At 57.7% G+C, this 20,000-nt stretch overlaps 3 pseudogenes; 1 reads left to right on the plus strand and 2 right to left on the minus strand.

Annotated features, from left to right (window-relative positions):
- The window catches only part of LOC149324704 (uncharacterized), a 100,706-nt pseudogene that overhangs the window by 24,203 nt on the left and 56,503 nt on the right, over nt 1-20,000 (plus strand).
- Nucleotides 1,491-2,471, minus strand: LOC149324710 (small subunit ribosomal RNA; annotated as a pseudogene; the record flags this gene model as incomplete).
- Nucleotides 5,700-6,727, minus strand: LOC149324711 (small subunit ribosomal RNA; annotated as a pseudogene).

The raw sequence follows: 20,000 nt of genomic DNA on the forward strand, positions 1-20,000 counted from the left end.
CGTCCTCACGCACCTTTCTGCGATCTGCAGCGACGCTACCCCCGGACTCCAGCAGCGGTTTTTTTGTTGCTGTTCACACTCAACTGCTGTTCACATCTTTCAAGGCGAGTCATCACCGCCTACCGCTGCTGCACCCTTTTGTAGGGGAGGGGGTTTTCCCAACGCCCCCCGGTCCGGCCGCCCCCGGGTGCGCCATCGTGCTGCTCCCTACTCGACCATTTCGCCACATCATTGCTTCGCAAGGAGACAGGCACCGCCTAGCCGTGGCTACGCAGCGCGTACTTGGAACAAGCCGCAAAGCGGACGTTCATCAGTCTACTCCCGCAATAGGAGCCCACCGGCCACAGTGCCATGGACGGCGTTTCGGTAGCGCACCGACAGACTACTCGAAGGCTGGGAAGGACGAAGCAGCAAGAGAACCCGGCTGCCGCGAATGCGTTCAAAGTGCGGGATTATAATCCCTCGTCCTTTTCGGTCCCGGTGCCTCCTTTCGCGCCGTCGGCGCGGCGTCAGACTCCGCGCCCGCAGTGCGAGACCTTTCGCGCGCGGCCGTTCCCTGGGCCGCGCGCGTCCCGCCGCGTGCGCGTCGCGCAGAAGCGCAGTTTCCCAGCCAGCGAGCCGCGGTTCCTCTCGTACTTCGCAGCAGCCGCCGCCGTTCCCTTGGCAGCGGGCAGGCCTTTCCCTTGGCCCGCCTACCGACTGGTGGTCGCAACACGACAAAGCCAGCGAGCCGCGGTTCCTCTCGTACTTCGCAGCAGCCGCCGCCGTTCCCTTGGCAGCGGGCAGGCCTTTCCCTCGGCCCGCCTACCGACTCGTGGTCGCAACACGACAAAGCCAGCGAGCAGCGTTTCCTTTCGTACTTCGCAGCAGCCGCCGCCGTTCCCTTGGCAGCGGGCAGGCCTTTCCCTCGGCCCGCCTACCGACTCGTGGTCGCAACACGACAAAGCCAGCGAGCAGCGTTTCCTTTCGTACTTCGCAGCAGCCGCCGCCGTTCCCTTGGCAGCGGGCAGGCCTTTCCCTCGGCCCGCCTACCGACTCGTGGTCGCAACACGACAAAGCCAGCGAGCAGCGTTTCCTTTCGTACTTCGCAGCAGCCGCCGCCGTTCCCTTGGCAGCGGGCAGGCCTTTCCCTCGGCCCGCCTACCGACTCGTGGTCGCAACACGACAAAGCCAGCGAGCAGCGTTTCCTTTCGTACTTCGCAGCAGCCGCCGCCGTTCCCTTGGCAGCGGGCAGGCCTTTCCCTCGGCCTGCCTACCGGCTCTGTTTGCGCCTCTTCGACGGTTGTCGACAACCGAAAGCCCACCATGAGTGGTGCGTTACGCCGTTCAAACCTGCGGATACAGCCCGTCCGACTTTCCCTTGGTGACGGAGCTCCGCTGGGCGCAACAGTTTGTGCAGAGAAGCGGCTTCAGAATCTCGCAACTCCGCGGTTGAGGCCTTCCCCCGCTTATAAGTGGGGGCGGCGCCGGGTGTGACAAGCACAATCCGGTAATGATCCTTCCGCAGGTTCACCTACGGAAACCTTGTTACGACTTTTACTTCCTCTAAATGATCAAGTTTGGTCATCTTTCCAACAGACCGGCGCAACCGAAAGGCCGCGCCGGACATCGGTCCGAAGACCTCACTAAATCATTCAATCGGTAGTAGCGACGGGCGGTGTGTACAAAGGGCAGGGACGTAATCAACGCGAGCTTATGACTCGCGCTTACTGGGAATTCCTCGTTCAAGGGGAACAATTGCAAGCCCCTATCCCAATCACGAAAGAAGTTCCACGGGTTACCCAGTCTTTTCAGACAGGGATAAAGACACGCTGCTTCCTTCAGTGTAGCGCGCGTGCGGCCCCGGACATCTAAGGGCATCACAGACCTGTTATTGCTCTGTTTCGTGCGGCTAGGAGCCGCTTGTCCCTCTAAGAAGGTTGTAAGGTGCTGGGAACCCCGCACCTATTTAATAGGCTAGAGTCTCGTTCGTTATCGGAATTAACCAGACAAATCGCTCCACCAACTAAGAACGGCCATGCACCACCATCCACCGAATCAAGAAAGAGCTCTCAATCTGTCAATCCTCCCAGTGTCCGGGCCGGGTAAGTTTTCCCGTGTTGAGTCAAATTAAGCCGCAGGCTCCACTCCTGGTGGTGCCCTTCCGTCAATTCCTTTAAGTTTCAGCTTTGCAACCATACTTCCCCCGGAACCCAAATACTTTGGTTTCCCGGAAGCTGCCCGCCGAGTCATTTGAGTAACTCAGGCGGATCGCTGGTTGGCATCGTTTATGGTCAGAACTAGGGCGGTATCTGATCGCCTTCGAACCTCTGACTTTCAAAGACACTGTAGCGCAGCAAAAGACGAGGACACAAGAAACGAGAGACGAACACCACGAGCGCTAACTTCCAACAAACTTTATTCTCCTGAAGCATCACACTTTTATACACCAGAAAACAGTAATCACACGTGCGAACAGTATCAATTTCTTAGAAAAACGAGCTCTTTATCTGAGAGGAGAATGGAAGGTGTGCTTACACACGAGCCTCCTGACCTATTTATCTTTTCGGCTTCAATTATTTCGCGCGTCAGCCTTTCTCTACTTTTTCCTATTACCAGACTTTTATCAAAGTAAGGCTTACAGGTTTTTGACTTGCATGCGAGAATGTGGTCAACCAGCGATCCGCCTTGCCCGTTTCTGACGTTGCGAGCGTGTTCCATTAGGCGCTCGTTCAGACATCTCCCCGTCTGGCCGATATAGTGTCTCCCGCATGACAAGGGAATTTGATATACAACACCTTCATCGCACGTGACGTAGGGCTTCTGGTGCCTAGTAGCGCAACCGCGCGCTTTGTTGGTGTTGGTTTTTCCCAGTTTGCACAACGTTGCAAGTTTTTTCGGCGCCGAGAACACGACGGTCGCATTCGCTCGTTGACCAATTCTTTTTAGATTGTGGGAAATCTTGTGTAGATAAGGTACTACAACAAGGTTTTTTCGTTCTCGAGGAACCGGGTTTAGGTTACATTGATTTTCTGGTTTCATTCTCTTAACAAGTTTTTCGGCAACAGAAACTTGAACATGAGAGGGGTACCCGGCATTAGTCAGCCTCTTGGACTGCTCTTGAAAACTATCGGTCATCATGTGCGGACAAGATTTCTGGAGAGCATTTTGAAAACATAAATTGACAATACCTCTTTTTACCAGTTTTGAATGAGCGGAGTGATATGGCAGCATCGGCTTGTTACTACGCGGCTGGTAGGCCCAGCATATGTGATGAGCGTGAAAGATGAAGTTAATATCTAAAAATCTAATGGAGTTATCGATGGGCAATTCGCATGTTAAAACAAGCGGTTTAAAATGTTCTCTCATGGTAGTTAAAATGCTCTGAGCCTTTGACTCAAGTGAGCCGTGGTCACACTTAACAAGAATAAAAAAGTCATCAACAAATCTAAAGACCTTGATTACGTCCAAGCTGTCTAGGTGGCTGGAAACAGCCTTGTCAAGTTTTGATAAAAACAGATTACTCAAAATCGGCGCTATGCACGACCCGATGCATATCCCTTCTTTCTGAAGGTAGGGTTTTCCTTCCCAGTTAATAAACGTTGACTGCAAGTAAATAGCTAAAATTTCTAAAAAACTGCTCGCCGACACACCCGCCGCATTCTGGAAAGCAACACACCCAAACTCATCTATGCACTCCTCTACACAGCACAGCACCTTGTCATTCGGCAGCGAGTAATATAGATCCTTAACATCTACAGAAAATGCAACCATGCTGTCATCAGAGCGCGACCGAACAAAGTCTAAAATTTCGTCAGATTTCTTAACCATAAATGGGTCGTCAAGCGGTAAAAGGTTAAGTTTGCTTTGTAAGTACATTGAAACCGTTTTTTGCCATGTGCCAGTTTCAGAAATGATCACCCTGAATGGTTTTTCCGGTTTATGGGTTTTTGCACTGAAAAACACGTCTAAAAAATCTTTTCGTGCATCGCCTATTTCTTTAGCCAGCTTGGTAAGGTTTAACTTGTTGCATAGCTTCTTCGCTTTAGCTTTTACTTTTGACATCATTACTTCGTTGCGGCAGTTAAATACAGAAGACACGGCTTCGTCAGCCTTTGACTTGTAAAGTTCACAGGATAGAATTGCAAAGCCACCTTCTTTGTCAGCAGGCAGCACGATCAGGTCCTGTTCCTTGATGAAGGACTCGACGCGCTTGAGGGGTAGCTTGGAAGATCCTGGCTTTGAGCACTTCAAAACGTCGACTCCTTCTGAAATGCAGCGGTCGTGTTCCAGTTGCGTTGCACGCTGCGATACTTGGCGTACCATCGCAAGTAGTTGTGCAGCTGACGGCTTGGGCTCCACAGCGAACTTTGGTCCTAACGATAGAACCCTTGACACGTCATCCGGTAGATCCAGGGCCTCCAGGGTGTGGACGGTGCTCCGGGCTGTCTTCGTCCTGCTCGCAAGGTCGGCCCGTAGTTGTGGCAGATGTTGAGCCCACAAGCATTCGGTAGCTTGAGCAGAGATACGCTGGTATCTGTTTTTATCAAAACTTGACAAGGCTGTTTCCAGCCACCTAGACAGCTTGGACGTAATCAAGGTCTTTAGATTTGTTGATGACTTTTTTATTCTTGTTAAGTGTGACCACGGCTCACTTGAGTCAAAGGCTCAGAGCATTTTAACTACCATGAGAGAACATTTTAAACCGCTTGTTTTAACATGCGAATTGCCCATCGATAACTCCATTAGATTTTTAGATATTAACTTCATCTTTCACGCTCATCACATATGCTGGGCCTACCAGCCGCGTAGTAACAAGCCGATGCTGCCATATCACTCCGCTCATTCAAAACTGGTAAAAAGAGGTATTGTCAATTTATGTTTTCAAAATGCTCTCCAGAAATCTTGTCCGCACATGATGACCGATAGTTTTCAAGAGCAGTCCAAGAGGCTGACTAATGCCGGGTACCCCTCTCATGTTCAAGTTTCTGTTGCCGAAAAACTTGTTAAGAGAATGAAACCAGAAAATCAATGTAACCTAAACCCGGTTCCTCGAGAACGAAAAAACCTTGTTGTAGTACCTTATCTACACAAGATTTCCCACAATCTAAAAAGAATTGGTCAACGAGCGAATGCGACCGTCGTGTTCTCGGCGCCGAAAAAACTTGCAACGTTGTGCAAACTGGGAAAAACCAACACCAACAAAGCGCGCGGTTGCGCTACTAGGCACCAGAAGCCCTACGTCACGTGCGATGAAGGTGTTGTATATCAAATTCCCTTGTCATGCGGGAGACACTATATCGGCCAGACGGGGAGATGTCTGAACGAGCGCCTAATGGAACACGCTCGCAACGTCAGAAACGGGCAAGGCGGATCGCTGGTTGACCACATTCTCGCATGCAAGTCAAAAACCTGTAAGCCTTACTTTGATAAAAGTCTGGTAATAGGAAAAAGTAGAGAAAGGCTGACGCGCGAAATAATTGAAGCCGAAAAGATAAATAGGTCAGGAGGCTCGTGTGTAAGCACACCTTCCATTCTCCTCTCAGATAAAGAGCTCGTTTTTCTAAGAAATTGATACTGTTCGCACGTGTGATTACTGTTTTCTGGTGTATAAAAGTGTGATGCTTCAGGAGAATAAAGTTTGTTGGAAGTTAGCGCTCGTGGTGTTCGTCTCTCGTTTCTTGTGTCCTCGTCTTTTGCTGCGCTACAGTGTCTTTGAAGTATGTACCAACAAGCCCAAAAAGCCACGCTCTGACTTTCGTTCTTGATCAAAGAAAACATTCTTGGCAAATGCTTTCGCAGTAGTTCGTCTTGCGACGGTCCAAGAATTTCACCTCTAGCGCCGCAATACGAATGCCCCCGTCTGTCCCTCTTAATCATTACCCCGTATTCCAAAAACCAACAGAACAGAAACGGGGTCTTGTTCTATTATTCCATGCAAGTTTATTCAGGCGACTCGCCTGCGTTGAGCACTCTAATTTTTTTCAAAGTAAAAGCGCAGGCCACCTCGAGACGCACCAATGAAGGGCACCAAGAGAGGACCGGCATGATGTTCAGTCCGAGCCGTCGCATCGGGTAGATGCACTACTCGTCTGGAACTGAGATCCAACTACGAGCTTTTTAACCGCAGCAGCTTTAGTATACGCTATTGGAGCTGGAATTACCGCGGCTGCTGGCACCAGACTTGCCCTCCAATTGATCCTCGTTAAAGGATTTAGAGTGTACTCATTTCAATTACGGGGCCTCAAAAGAGTCCCGTATTGTTATTTTTCGTCACTACCTCCCCGTGCCGGGAGTGGGTAATTTGCGCGCCTGCTGCCTTCCTTGGATGTGGTAGCCGTTTCTCAGGCTCCCTCTCCGGAATCGAACCCTGATTCTCCGTTACCCGTAACAACCATGGTAGGCAAGTAACCTACCATCGAAAGTTGATAAGGCAGACACTTGAAAGAAACGTCGCCGGCTCATGGCCATGCGATCAGCACAAAGTTATCCAGAGTCACCACAGAGTACGGGCAGAGCCCGATGGGTCTTGGTCTAATAAAAGCGCCCGTCAGCCAAAGGCCTTCAGGCTCAATGCATGTATTAGCTCTAGAATTGCCACAGTTGTCCAAGTAGAAAGAAACGATCTAAGGAACCATAACTGATTTAATGAGCCATTCGCGGTTTCGCCTTATTTCGGCATGTACTTAGACATGCATGGCTTAATCTTTGAGACAAGCATATGATTACTGGCAGGATCAACCAGGTATGATGCATAGGCATTCCCTTTTCGCTCCAGAAGGGTGCCTCGTCGCCGCCGATAGGGCCGCCATAAACCCCCAGCGCGCGACGCATCTTTTTCGCGGCAGCTTGCGCTGCCCGTGCATCGTTCGAGCTCGCTGCGGCATCCGACCCGTAGGTACGGCAATCGCCACGCGGCAAGAGAGCACGTGTGCCTTTAGGCAAAGCATTTGTAACGCGCCCACCAGTGCGCACATCGGCCTCTAGGGCCGCAGCATTAGGCAACTGGACGGCGCTTGCTGCGTAGCCGAGACGGCCAAGCCGCCAGACGACGGGACACGCCCGCGTCTTCGGCGCGCTCGCACGGAATCGAGTCCGGGTAGCACGGAACACACCTCGTAAAACGTGGAAACAGCGTCGTCCGACAACCAGCCCCTATCGCAGACGCGGATGAGGCTGCAGACGAATGCCGTGGGGTCCGAGGGACGGGGACACGCTGGGCACGAGGCCGCATATCAGACCCGGTCACGGCGCGCACACGCGGGCGCGCGCCGCCGACTGCTCCACTGGGACCCCCATATAATAGCAGCGATAAGTACCCAGACCTCCGTGGGTGAGTAAATCGCCGTACTCGTGCCACTTTCGCCGCAAGAGCCGCACAAATCGTGCGCGCTTTTCCGCGGCATCACAACGCCGCGCTTCCGCGGCGCCCCGCACGAGCCGTACTCGTGGACATAGCCGTCGGGCGAACCGCCGTACTCGAGGCGCGTTCGCCGCAAGAGCCGCTCAAATCGTGCGCGCTTTGCTGCGGCATCGCACGAAAGCGCATCCCCGGCGCCCCGCACGAGCCGTACTCGTGGACATAGCCGTCGGGCGAAGCGCCGTACTCGAGGCGCGTTCGCCGCAAGAGCCGCTCAAATCGTGCGCGCTTTCCTGCGGCATCGCACGAAAGCGCTGCCCTGGCGCCCCGCACGAGCCGTACTCGTGGACATTGTCATCGGGCCAACCGCCGTACTCGAGGCGCGTTGGCGGCAAGAGCCCCTCAAATCGAGCGCGCTTTGCTGCGGCATCGCAAAAAAGCACTTCCGCGGCGCCCCGCACGAGCCGTACTCGTGGACATTGTCATCGGGCGAACCGCCGTACTCGAGGCGCGTTCGCCGCAAGAGCCGCTCAAATCGTGCGCGCTTTCCTGCGGCATCGCACGAAAGCGCTGCCCCGGCGCCCCGCACGAGCCGTACTCGTGGACATAGCCGTCGGGCGAACCGCCGTACTCGAGGCGCGTTCGCCGCAAGAGCCGCTCAAATCGTGCGCGCTTTCCTGCGGCATCGCACGAAAGCGCTGCCCCGGCGCCCCGCACGAGCCGTACTCGTGGACATTGTCATCGGGCCAACCGCCGTACTCGAGGCGCGTTGGCGGCAAGAGCCCCTCAAATCGAGCGCGCTTTGCTGCGGCATCGCAAAAAAGCACTTCCGCGGCGCCCCGCACGAGCCGTACTCGTGGACATTGTCATCGGGCGAACCGCCGTACTCGAGGAGCGTTCGCCGCAAAAGCCACTCAAATCGTGCGCGCTTTGCTGCGGCATCGCAAAAAGCACTTCCGCGGCGCCCCGCACGAGCCGTACTCGTGGACATTGTCATCGGGCGAACCGCCGTACTCGAGGAGCGTTCGCCGCAAAAGCCACTCAAATCGTGCGCGCTTTGCTGCGGCATCGCAAAAAGCACTTCCGCGGCGCCCCGCACGAGCCGTACTCGTGGACATTGTCATCGGGCGAACCGCCGTACTCGAGGAGCGTTCGCCGCAAAAGCCACTCAAATCGTGCGCGCTTTGCTGCGGCATCGCACAACCGCGCTTCCGCGGCGCCCCGCACGAGCCGTACTCGTGGACATAGCCGTCGGGCGAGCCGCCGTACTCGAGGCGCGTTCGCCGCAAAACTCGCATAAATAATGCACAAACTCATGAAAATCACATCTGCCGAGGCCGCCTAAAGCCCGAATTCACCTCCCGGGCGTCGAGAGGTCCGTTTCGGACTTTGCTGACAAAGCGGACGCTTTACTGTTTCGCGTCTGCCTAGGCGGTATGCCCCCTTATATATGCAGCGATAAGTACCCAGACCCCCGCGGGTCATAAGCGCGTCTACCGGAGCGGGCTTCAAACGAACGTAACTCTGCCTTCCGTTGCGCGAAAGGGACGGGAAAGGTCTCAAAATATTCGCCTTTCTCAGCCCCACACGCGGAACTAAAAATTGAGCGGCTGCGCCCACGGGAACGGCCGTGAAGATTCGAAAAGGCGGCCCCTTGCGAACCTGGTCAATCACCCGCTGCTCCGGCTACAGTGGAAGCAGCGGGTCGAGGACGACTGCACAAGATGCGCCGCAGCGCGGCCGACACGTGGCGTAAATTTCGCCGCGTTCCGCCAGGTGAAAGTGCCTTTAAAAATTCGAAAACCGTTTACCGCGTCCGCCGGGGAGGGAACCGCGTCTGCCTAGGCGGGACCGCGTCTGCCTAGGCGAGCTTCAAACGAGCGTAACTCTCACTTGCGTTGCGCGAAAGGGACGGGAAAGGTCTCAAAATGTTCGCCTTTCTCAGCCCAACGCGCGCAACTAAAAAGTGAGCGGCTGCGCCCACGGGAACGGCCGCGAAGATTAGAAAAGGCGGCCCCTTGCGAGCCTGGTCAATCACCCGCTGCTCCGGCTACAGTGGAAGCATCGAGTCCGCGATGACTGCACAAGCTGCGCGCCGGCGCGGCCGAACCGTGACGTAAATTTCGTCGCGCTCCGCCAGTTCAAAGTGCCTTTAAAAACTCGAAAACCATTTACCGCGTCCGCCGGGGAGGCAACCGCGTCTGCCTAGGCGGGACCGCGTCTGCCTAGGCGAGCTTCAAACGAGCGTAACTCTCACTTGCGTTGCGCGAAAGGGACGGGAAAGGTCTCAAAATGTTTGCCCTTCTCAGCCCCACACGCGGAACTAAGAATGGAGCGGATTCGCCCACGGGAACGGCCGCGAAGATTAGAAAAGGCGGCCCCTTGCGAGCCTGGTCAATCACCCGCTGCTCCGGCTACAGTGGAAGCATCGAGTCCGCGATGACTGCACAAGATGCGCGCCGGCGCGGCCGACACGTGGCGTAAATTTCGTCGCGTTGCGCCAGGTGAAAGTGCCTTTAAAAATTCGAAAACCAGTTACCGCGTTCGCCGGGGAGGGAACCGCGTCTGCCTAGGCGGGGGCCGCGTCTGCCTAGGCGAGATTCAAACGAACGTAACTCTGCCTTGCTTTGCGCGAAAGGGACGGGAAAGGTCTCAAAATATTCGCCATTCTTTGCCCAACACGACCAAGTAAAAATTGAGTGGCTGCGCTTAAGGCAACGGCCGCCAAAAATTCGAAAACGCGGCCCCTTGCAAGACTGGTCAACCACCCGCTGCTCCGGCCGCAGTGGAAGCAGCGGGTCGAGCACGACTGCACAAGATGCGCGCCAGCGCGGCCGACACGTGGCGTAAATTTCGTCGCGTTGCGCCAGTTGAAAGTTACTATAAAAATTCGAAAACCAGTTACCGCGTTCGCCGGGGAGGGAACCGCGTCTGCCTAGGCGGGGCCGCGTCTGCCTAGGCGAGATTCAAACGAGCGTAACTCTCACTTGCGTTGCGCGAAACGGACGGGAGAGGTCTCGAAATGTTCGCCCTTCTCAGCCCCACACGCGGAACTAAGAATGGAGCGAATTCGCCTACGGGAACGGCCGCGAAGATTAGAAAAGGCGGCCCCTTGCGAGCCTGGTCAATCACCCGCTGCTCCGGCTACAGTGGAAGCATCGAGTCCGCGATGACTGCACAAGATGCGCGCCGGCGCGGCCGAACCGTGGCGTAAATTTCGTCGCGCTCCGCCAGTTCAAAGTGCCTTTAAAAACTCGAAAACCAGTTACCGCGTCCGCCGGGGAGACAACCGCGTCTGCCTAGGCGGGACCGCGTCTGCCTAGGCGAGCTTCAAACGAGCGTAACTCTCACTTGCGTTGCGCGAAAGGGACGAGAAAGGTCTCAAAATGTTCGCCCTTCTCAGCCCCACACGCGGAACTAATGATGGAGCGGATTCGCCCACGGGAACGGCCGCGAAGATTAGAAAAGGCGGCCCCTTGCGAACCTGGTCAATCACCCGCTGCTCCGGCTACAGTGGAAGCATCGAGTCCGCGATGACTGCACAAGCTGCGCGCCGGCGCGGCCGAACCGTGACGTAAATTTCGTCGCGCTCCGCCAGTTCAAAGTGCCTTTAAAAACTCGAAAACCATTTACCGCGTCCGCCGGGGAGGCAACCGCGTCTGCCTAGGCGGGACCGCGTCTGCCTAGGCGAGCTTCAAACGAGCGTAACTCTCACTTGCGTTGCGCGAAAGGGACGGCAAAGGTCTCAAAATATTCGCCATTCTTTGCCCAACACGACCAAGTAAAAATTGAGTGGCTGCGCTCAAGGCAACGGCCGCGAAAATTCGAAAACGCGGCCCCTTGCGAGACTGGTCAATCACCCGCTGCTCCGGCCGCAGTGGAAGCAGCGGGTCGAGGACGACTGCACAAGATGCGCGCCAGCGCGGCCGACACGTGGCGTAAATTTCGTCGCGTTGCGCCAGGTGAAAGTGTCTTTAAAAATTCGAAAACCAGTTACCGCGTTCGCCGGGGAGGGAACCGCGTCTGCCTAGGCGGGGCCGCGTCTGCCTAGGCGAGATTCAAACGAACGTAACTCTGCCTTGCTTTGCGCGAAAGAGACGGGAAAGGTCTCAAAATATTCGCCATTCTTAGCCCAACACGACCAAGTAAAAGTTGAGCGGCTGCGCTCAAGGCAACGGCCGCGAAAATTCGAAAACGCGGCCCCTTGCGAGACTGGTCAACCACCCGCTGCTCCGGCCGCAGTGGAAGCAGCGGGTCGAGCACGACTGCACAAGATGCGCGCCAGCGCGGCCGACACGTGGCGTAAATTTCGTCGCGTTGCGCCAGTTGAAAGTTACTATAAAAATTCGAAAACCAGTTACCGCGTTCGCCGGGGAGGGAACCGCGTCTGCCTAGGCGGGGCCGCGTCTGCCTAGGCGAGATTCAAACGAGCGTAACTCTCACTTGCGTTGCGCGAAACGGACGGGAGAGGTCTCGAAATGTTCGCCCTTCTCAGCCCCACACGCGGAACTAAGAATGGAGCGGATTCGCCCACGGGAACGGCCGCGAAGATTAGAAAAGGCGGCCCCTTGCGAGCCTGGTCAATCACCCGCTGCTCCGGCTACAGTGGAAGCATCGAGTCCGCGATGACTGCACAAGATGCGCGCCGGCGCGGCCGAACCGTGGCGTAAATTTCGTCGCGCTCCGCCAGTTCAAAGTGCCTTTAAAAACTCGAAAACCAGTTACCGCGTCCGCCGGGGAGACAACCGCGTCTGCCTAGGCGGGACCGCGTCTGCCTAGGCGAGCTTCAAACGAGCGTAACTCTCACTTGCGTTGCGCGAAAGGGACGAGAAAGGTCTCAAAATGTTCGCCTTTCTCAGCCCCACACGCGGAACTAATGATGGAGCGGATTCGCCCACGGGAACGGCCGCGAAGATTAGAAAAGGCGGCCCCTTGCGAACCTGGTCAATCACCCGCTGCTCCGGCTACAGTGGAAGCATCGAGTCCGCGATGACTGCACAAGCTGCGCGCCGGCGCGGCCGAACCGTGACGTAAATTTCGTCGCGCTCCGCCAGTTCAAAGTGCCTTTAAAAACTCGAAAACCATTTACCGCGTCCGCCGGGGAGGCAACCGCGTCTGCCTAGGCGGGACCGCGTCTGCCTAGGCGAGCTTCAAACGAGCGTAACTCTCACTTGCGTTGCGCGAAAGGGACGGCAAAGGTCTCAAAATATTCGCCATTCTTTGCCCAACACGACCAAGTAAAAATTGAGTGGCTGCGCTCAAGGCAACGGCCGCGAAAATTCGAAAACGCGGCCCCTTGCGAGACTGGTCAATCACCCGCTGCTCCGGCCGCAGTGGAAGCAGCGGGTCGAGGACGACTGCACAAGATGCGCCGCAGCGCGGCCGACACGTGGCGTAAATTTCGCCGCGTTCCGCCAGGTGAAAGTGCCTTTAAAAATTCGAAAACCGTTTACCGCGTCCGCCGGGGAGGGAACCGCGTCTGCCTAGGCGGGACCGCGTCTGCCTAGGCGAGCTTCAAACGAGCGTAACTCTCACTTGCGTTGCGCGAAAGGGACGGGAAAGGTCTCAAAATGTTCGCCTTTCTCAGCCCAACGCGCGCAACTAAAAAGTGAGCGGCTGCGCCCACGGAAACCGCCGCGAAAATTCGAAAACGCGGCCCCTTGCGAGACTGGTCAACCACCCGCTGCTCCGGCCGCAGTGGAAGCAGCGGGTCGAGGACGACTGCACAAGATGCGCGCCAGCGCGGCCGACACGTGTCGTAAATTTCGTCGCGTTGCGCCAGTTGAAAGTTACTATAAAAATTCGAAAACCAGTTACCGCGTTCGCCGGGGAGGGAACCGCGTCTGCCTAGGCGGGGCCGCGTCTGCCTAGGCGAGATTCAAACGAGCGTAACTCTCACTTGCGTTGCGCGAAAGGGACGGGAGAGGTCTCAAAATGTTCGCCCTTCTCAGCCCCACACGCGGAACTAAGAATCGAGCGGATCCGCCCACGGGAACGGCCGCGAAGATTAGAAAAGGCGGCCCCTTGCGAGCCTGGTCAATCACCCGCTGCTCCGGCTACAGTGGAAGCATCGAGTCCGCGATGACTGCACAAGCTGCGCGCCGGCGCGGCCGAACCGTGACGTAAATTTCGTCGCGCTCCGCCAGTTCAAAGTGCCTTTAAAAACTCGAAAACCATTTACCGCGTCCGCCGGGGAGGCAACCGCGTCTGCCTAGGCGGGACCGCGTCTGCCTAGGCGAGCTTCAAACGAGCGTAACTCTCACTTGCGTTGCGCGAAAGGGACGGGAAAGGTCTCAAAATGTTTGCCCTTCTCAGCCCCACACGCGGAACTAAGAATGGAGCGGATTCGCCCACGGGAACGGCCGCGAAGATTAGAAAAGGCGGCCCCTTGCGAGCCTGGTCAATCACCCGCTGCTCCGGCTACAGTGGAAGCATCGAGTCCGCGATGACTGCACAAGATGCGCGCCGGCGCGGCCGACACGTGGCGTAAATTTCGTCGCGTTGCGCCAGGTGAAAGTGCCTTTAAAAATTCGAAAACCAGTTACCGCGTTCGCCGGGGAGGGAACCGCGTCTGCCTAGGCGGGGGCCGCGTCTGCCTAGGCGAGATTCAAACGAACGTAACTCTGCCTTGCTTTGCGCGAAAGGGACGGGAAAGGTCTCAAAATATTCGCCATTCTTTGCCCAACACGACCAAGTAAAAATTGAGTGGCTGCGCTTAAGGCAACGGCCGCCAAAAATTCGAAAACGCGGCCCCTTGCGAGACTGGTCAACCACCCGCTGCTCCGGCCGCAGTGGAAGCAGCGGGTCGAGCACGACTGCACAAGATGCGCGCCAGCGCGGCCGACACGTGGCGTAAATTTCGTCGCGTTGCGCCAGTTGAAAGTTACTATAAAAATTCGAAAACCAGTTACCGCGTTCGCCGGGGAGGGAACCGCGTCTGCCTAGGCGGGGCCGCGTCTGCCTAGGCGAGATTCAAACGAGCGTAACTCTCACTTGCGTTGCGCGAAAGGGACGGGAGAGGTCTCGAAATGTTCGCCCTTCTCAGCCCCACACGCGGAACTAAGAATGGAGCGAATTCGCCTACGGGAACGGCCGCGAAGATTAGAAAAGGCGGCCCCTTGCGAGCCTGGTCAATCACCCGCTGCTCCGGCTACAGTGGAAGCATCGAGTCCGCGATGACTGCACAAGATGCGCGCCGGCGCGGCCGAACCGTGGCGTAAATTTCGTCGCGCTCCGCCAGTTCAAAGTGCCTTTAAAAACTCGAAAACCAGTTACCGCGTCCGCCGGGGAGACAACCGCGTCTGCCTAGGCGGGACCGCGTCTGCCTAGGCGAGCTTCAAACGAGCGTAACTCTCACTTGCGTTGCGCGAAAGGGACGAGAAAGGTCTCACAATGTTCGCCTTTCTCAGCCCCACACGCGGAACTAATGATGGAGCGGATTCGCCCACGGGAACGGCCGCGAAGATTAGAAAAGGCGGCCCCTTGCGAACCTGGTCAATCACCCGCTGCTCCGGCTACAGTGGAAGCATCGAGTCCGCGATGACTGCACAAGCTGCGCGCCGGCGCGGCCGAACCGTGACGTAAATTTCGTCGCGCTCCGCCAGTTCAAAGTGCCTTTAAAAACTCGAAAACCATTTACCGCGTCCGCCGGGGAGGCAACCGCGTCTGCCTAGGCGGGACCGCGTCTGCCTAGGCGAGCTTCAAACGAGCGTAACTCTCACTTGCGTTGCGCGAAAGGGACGGCAAAGGTCTCAAAATATTCGCCATTCTTTGCCCAACACGACCAAGTAAAAATTGAGTGGCTGCGCTCAAGGCAACGGCCGCGAAAATTCGAAAACGCGGCCCCTTGCGAGACTGGTCAATCACCCGCTGCTCCGGCCGCAGTGGAAGCAGCGGGTCGAGGACGACTGCACAAGATGCGCGCCAGCGCGGCCGACACGTGGCGTAAATTTCGTCGCGTTGCGCCAGGTGAAAGTGTCTTTAAAAATTCGAAAACCAGTTACCGCGTTCGCCGGGGAGGGAACCGCGTCTGCCTAGGCGGGGCCGCGTCTGCCTAGGCGAGATTCAAACGAACGTAACTCTGCCTTGCTTTGCGCGAAAGAGACGGGAAAGGTCTCAAAATATTCGCCATTCTTAGCCCAACACGACCAAGTAAAAGTTGAGCGGCTGCGCTCAAGGCAACGGCCGCGAAAATTCGAAAACGCGGCCCCTTGCGAGACTGGTCAACCACCCGCTGCTCCGGCCGCAGTGGAAGCAGCGGGTCGAGCACGACTGCACAAGATGCGCGCCAGCGCGGCCGACACGTGGCGTAAATTTCGTCGCGTTGCGCCAGTTGAAAGTTACTATAAAAATTCGAAAACCAGTTACCGCGTTCGCCGGGGAGGGAACCGCGTCTGCCTAGGCGGGGCCGCGTCTGCCTAGGCGAGATTCAAACGAGCGTAACTCTCACTTGCGTTGCGCGAAACGGACGGGAGAGGTCTCGAAATGTTCGCCCTTCTCAGCCCCACACGCGGAACTAAGAATGGAGCGGATTCGCCCACGGGAACGGCCGCGAAGATTAGAAAAGGCGGCCCCTTGCGAGCCTGGTCAATCACCCGCTGCTCCGGCTACAGTGGAAGCATCGAGTCCGCGATGACTGCACAAGCTGCGCGCCGGCGCGGCCGAACCGTGACGTAAATTTCGTCGCGCTCCGCCAGTTCAAAGTGCCTTTAAAAACTCGAAAACCATTTACCGCGTCCGCCGGGGAGGCAACCGCGTCTGCCTAGGCGGGACCGCGTCTGCCTAGGCGAGCTTCAAACGAGCGTAACTCTCCCTTGCGTTGCGCGAAAGGGACGGGAAAGGTCTCAAAATGTTCGCCCTTCTCAGCCCCACACGCGGAACTAAGAATGGAGCGGATTCGCCCACGGGAACGGCCGCGAAGATTAGAAAAGGCGGCCCCTTGCGAGCCTGGTCAATCACCCGCTGCTCCGGCTACAGTGGAAGCATCGAGTCCGCGATGACTGCAGAAGATGCGCGCCGGCGCGGCCGAACCGTGGCGTAAATTTCGTCGCGCTCCGCCAGTTCAAAGTGCCTTTAAAAACTCGAAAACCATTTACCGCGTCCGCCGGGGAGGCAACCGCGTCTGCCTAGGCGGGACCGCGTCTGCCTAGGCGAGCTTCAAACGAGCGTAACTCTCACTTGCGTTGCGCGAAAGGGACGGGAAAGGTCTCAAAATATTCGCCATTCTTTGCCCAACACGACCAAGTAAAAATTGAGTGGCTGCGCTCAAGGCAACGGCCGCGAAAATTCGAAAACGCGGCCCCTTGCGAGACTGGTCAACCACCCGCTGCTCCGGCCGCAGTGGAAGCAGCGGGTCGAGCACGACTGCACAAGATGCGCGCCAGCGCGGCCGACACGTGGCGTAAATTTCGTCGCGTTGCGCCAGTTGAAAGTTACTATAAAAATTCGAAAACCAGTTACCGCGTTCGCCGGGGAGGGAACCGCGTCTGCCTAGGCGGGGCCGCGTCTGCCTAGGCGAGATTCAAACGAGCGTAACTCTCACTTGCGTTGCGCGAAAGGGACGGGAGAGGTCTCGAAATGTTCGCCCTTCTCAGCCCCACACGCGGAACTAAGAATGGAGCGAATTCGCCCACGGGAACGGCCGCGAAGATTAGAAAAGGCGGCCCCTTGCGAGCCTGGTCAATCACCCGCTGCTCCGGCTACAGTGGAAGCATCGAGTCCGCGATGACTGCACAAGATGCGCGCCGGCGCGGCCGAACCGTGGCGTAAATTTCGTCGCGCTCCGCCAGTTCAAAGTGCCTTTAAAAATTCGAAGACCATTTACCGCGTCTGCCTAGGCGGGACCGCGTCTGCCTAGGCGAGCTTCAAACGAGCGTAACTCTCACTTGCGTTGCGCGAAAGGGACGGGAAAGGTCTCAAAATGTTCGCCTTTCTCAGCCCAACGCGCGCAACTAAAAATTGAGCGGCTGCGCCCACGGGAACCGCCGCGAAGCCTGGTCAATCGCCCGCTTCTCCGGCTGCATTGGAAGCAGCGGGTCGGCGATGACTGCACAAGATGCGCGGCAGCGCGGCCGAACCGCGGCGTAAATTTCGTCGCGCTCGGCCTTTAAAAACTCGAAGACCGTTTACCGCGTTCGCCGGGGAGGGAACCGCGTCTGCCTAGGCGAGACTGTTGAATCGCCCCTATCTCGAGCGAGAATGGCAGGAAAACGACGGGACCGGTGGCAAAAGATTCGCCTACACACTGACTTCAAATTGCGAAGGCTTGAGACATAGCGGCCGGCCGTGAAAAGTTTGAAATGGTCAAAGTCTCCCTGTCGCGAGCGGTGAATCGCCCGCTGCTCCGACCGCAATGTCAGGAGAGGAGCGCCGATGCTCGAAAAAGATGCGCCGCAGCGCGGCCGACGCGGCGCTGTAAAATTCGTCGTGCTCCACCAGAGAAAAGGACCTTTAAAAATTCGAAAACCCCGTACCGCGTCTGCCTAGGCGATGCCGTTCAATCGCACGTATCTCGGCCCAGACTGGTAGCAAAGTGACGAGATTGGTAACAAAAGATGCGCCTTTGAACGCCCTACACAGGGAAGGCAAAGTCGCAAACGACTTTCGGCCCGCGTCGGCCGGGGCGAACGCGCCCGAACGGCAAAGTCCGAAAGAGGCAACCCCGTCTACCGGGGCAGACGCGCCCGAACGGCAAAGTCCGAATAAAGCGACCCCGTCTACCGGGGCAGACGCGCCCGAACGGCAAAGTCCGAATAAAGCGACCCCGTCTACCGGGGCAGACGCGCCCGAACGGCAAAGTCCGATAGAGGCGACCCCGTCTACCGGGGCAGACGCGCCCGAACGGCAAAGTCCGAAAGGGGCATCCCCGTCAACCGGGGCGAACGCGCCCGATCGGCAAAGTCCCAATAAAGCGACCCCGTCTACCGGGGCAGACGCGCCCGAACGGCAAAGTCCGAATAAAGCGACCCCGTCTACCGGGGCAGACGCGCCCGAACGGCAAAGTCCGAATAAAGCGACCCCGTCTACCGGGCCAGACGCGCCCGAACGGCAAAGTCCGAAAGAGGCGACCCCGTCTACTGGGGCAGACGCGCCCGAACGGCAAAGTCCGAAAGAGGCAACCCCGTCTACCGGGGCAGACGCGCCCGAACGGCAAAGTCCGAATAAAGCGACCCCGTCTACCGGGGCAGACGCGCCCGAACGGCAAAGTCCGAAAGAGGCAACCCCGTCTACCGGGGCAGACGCGCCCGAACGGCAAAGTCCGAATAAAGCGACCCCGTCTACCGGGGCAGACGCGCCCGAACGGCAAAGTCCGAATAAAGCGACCCCGTCTACCGGGCCAGACGCGCCCGAACGGCAAAGTCCGAAAGAGGCAACCCCGTCTACCGGGGCAGACGCGCCCGAACGGCAAAGTCCGATAGAGGCGACCCCGTCTACCGGGGCAGACGCGCCCGAACGGCAAAGTCCGAAAGAGGCAACCCCGTCTACCGGGCCAGACGCGCCCGAACGGCAAAGTCCGAATAAAGCGACCCCGTCTACCGGGGCAGACGCGCCCGAACGGCAAAGTCCGAATAAAGCGACCCCGTCTACCGGGGCAGACGCGCCCGAACGGCAAAGTCCGAATAAAGCGACCCCGTCTACCGGGGCAGACGCGCCCGAACGGCAAAGTCCGAATAAAGCGACCCCGTCTACCGGGGCAGACGCGCCCGAACGGCAAAGTCCGAAAGAGGCAACCCCGTCTACCGGGCCAGACGCGCCCGAACGGCAAAGTCCGAATAAAGCGACCCCGTCTACCGGGGCAGACGCGCCCGAACGGCAAAGTCCGAAAGAGGCAACCCCGTCTACCGGGGCAGACGCGCCCGAACGGCAAAGTCCGAATAAAGCGACCCCGTCTACCGGGGCAGACGCGCCCGAACGGCAAAGTCCGAATAAAGCGACCCCGTCTACCGGGGCAGACGCGCCCGAACGGCAAAGTCCGAATAAAGCGACCCCGTCTACCGGGCCAGACGCGCCCGAACGGCAAAGTCCGAAAGAGGCGACCCCGTCTACCGGGGCAGACGCGCCCGAACGGCAAAGTCCGAAAGAGGCAACCCCGTCTACCGGGGCAGACGCGCCCGAACGGCAAAGTCCGAATAAAGCGACCCCGTCTACCGGGGCAGACGCGCCCGAACGGCAAAGTCCGAAAGAGGCAACCCCGTCTACCGGGGCAGACGCGCCCGAACGGCAAAGTCCGAAAGAGGCAACCCCGTCTACCGGGGCAGACGCGCCCGAACGGCAAAGTCCGATAGAGGCGACCCCGTCTACCGGGGCAGACGCGCCCGAACGGCAAAGTCCGAATAAAGCGACCCCGTCTACCGGGCCAGACGCGCCCGAACGGCAAAGTCCGAAAGAGGCGACCCCGTCTACCGGGGCAGACGCGCCCGAACGGCAAAGTCCGAAAGAGGCAACCCCGTCTACCGGGGCAGACGCGCCCGAACGGCAAAGTCCGAATAAAGCGACCCCGTCTACCGGGGCAGACGCGCCCGAACGGCAAAGTCCGAAAGAGGCAACCCCGTCTACCGGGGCAGACGCGCCCGAACGGCAAAGTCCGAAAGAGGCAACCCCGTCTACCGGGGCAGACGCGCCCGAACGGCAAAGTCCGATAGAGGCGACCCCGTCTACCGGG

The sequence above is a fragment of the Amblyomma mixtum genome, unplaced genomic scaffold (assembly GCF_055824585.1).
Source record: "Amblyomma mixtum isolate Tamu unplaced genomic scaffold, ASM5582458v1 scaffold_21, whole genome shotgun sequence".
In the NCBI taxonomy this organism is placed as follows: domain Eukaryota; kingdom Metazoa; phylum Arthropoda; class Arachnida; order Ixodida; family Ixodidae; genus Amblyomma; species Amblyomma mixtum.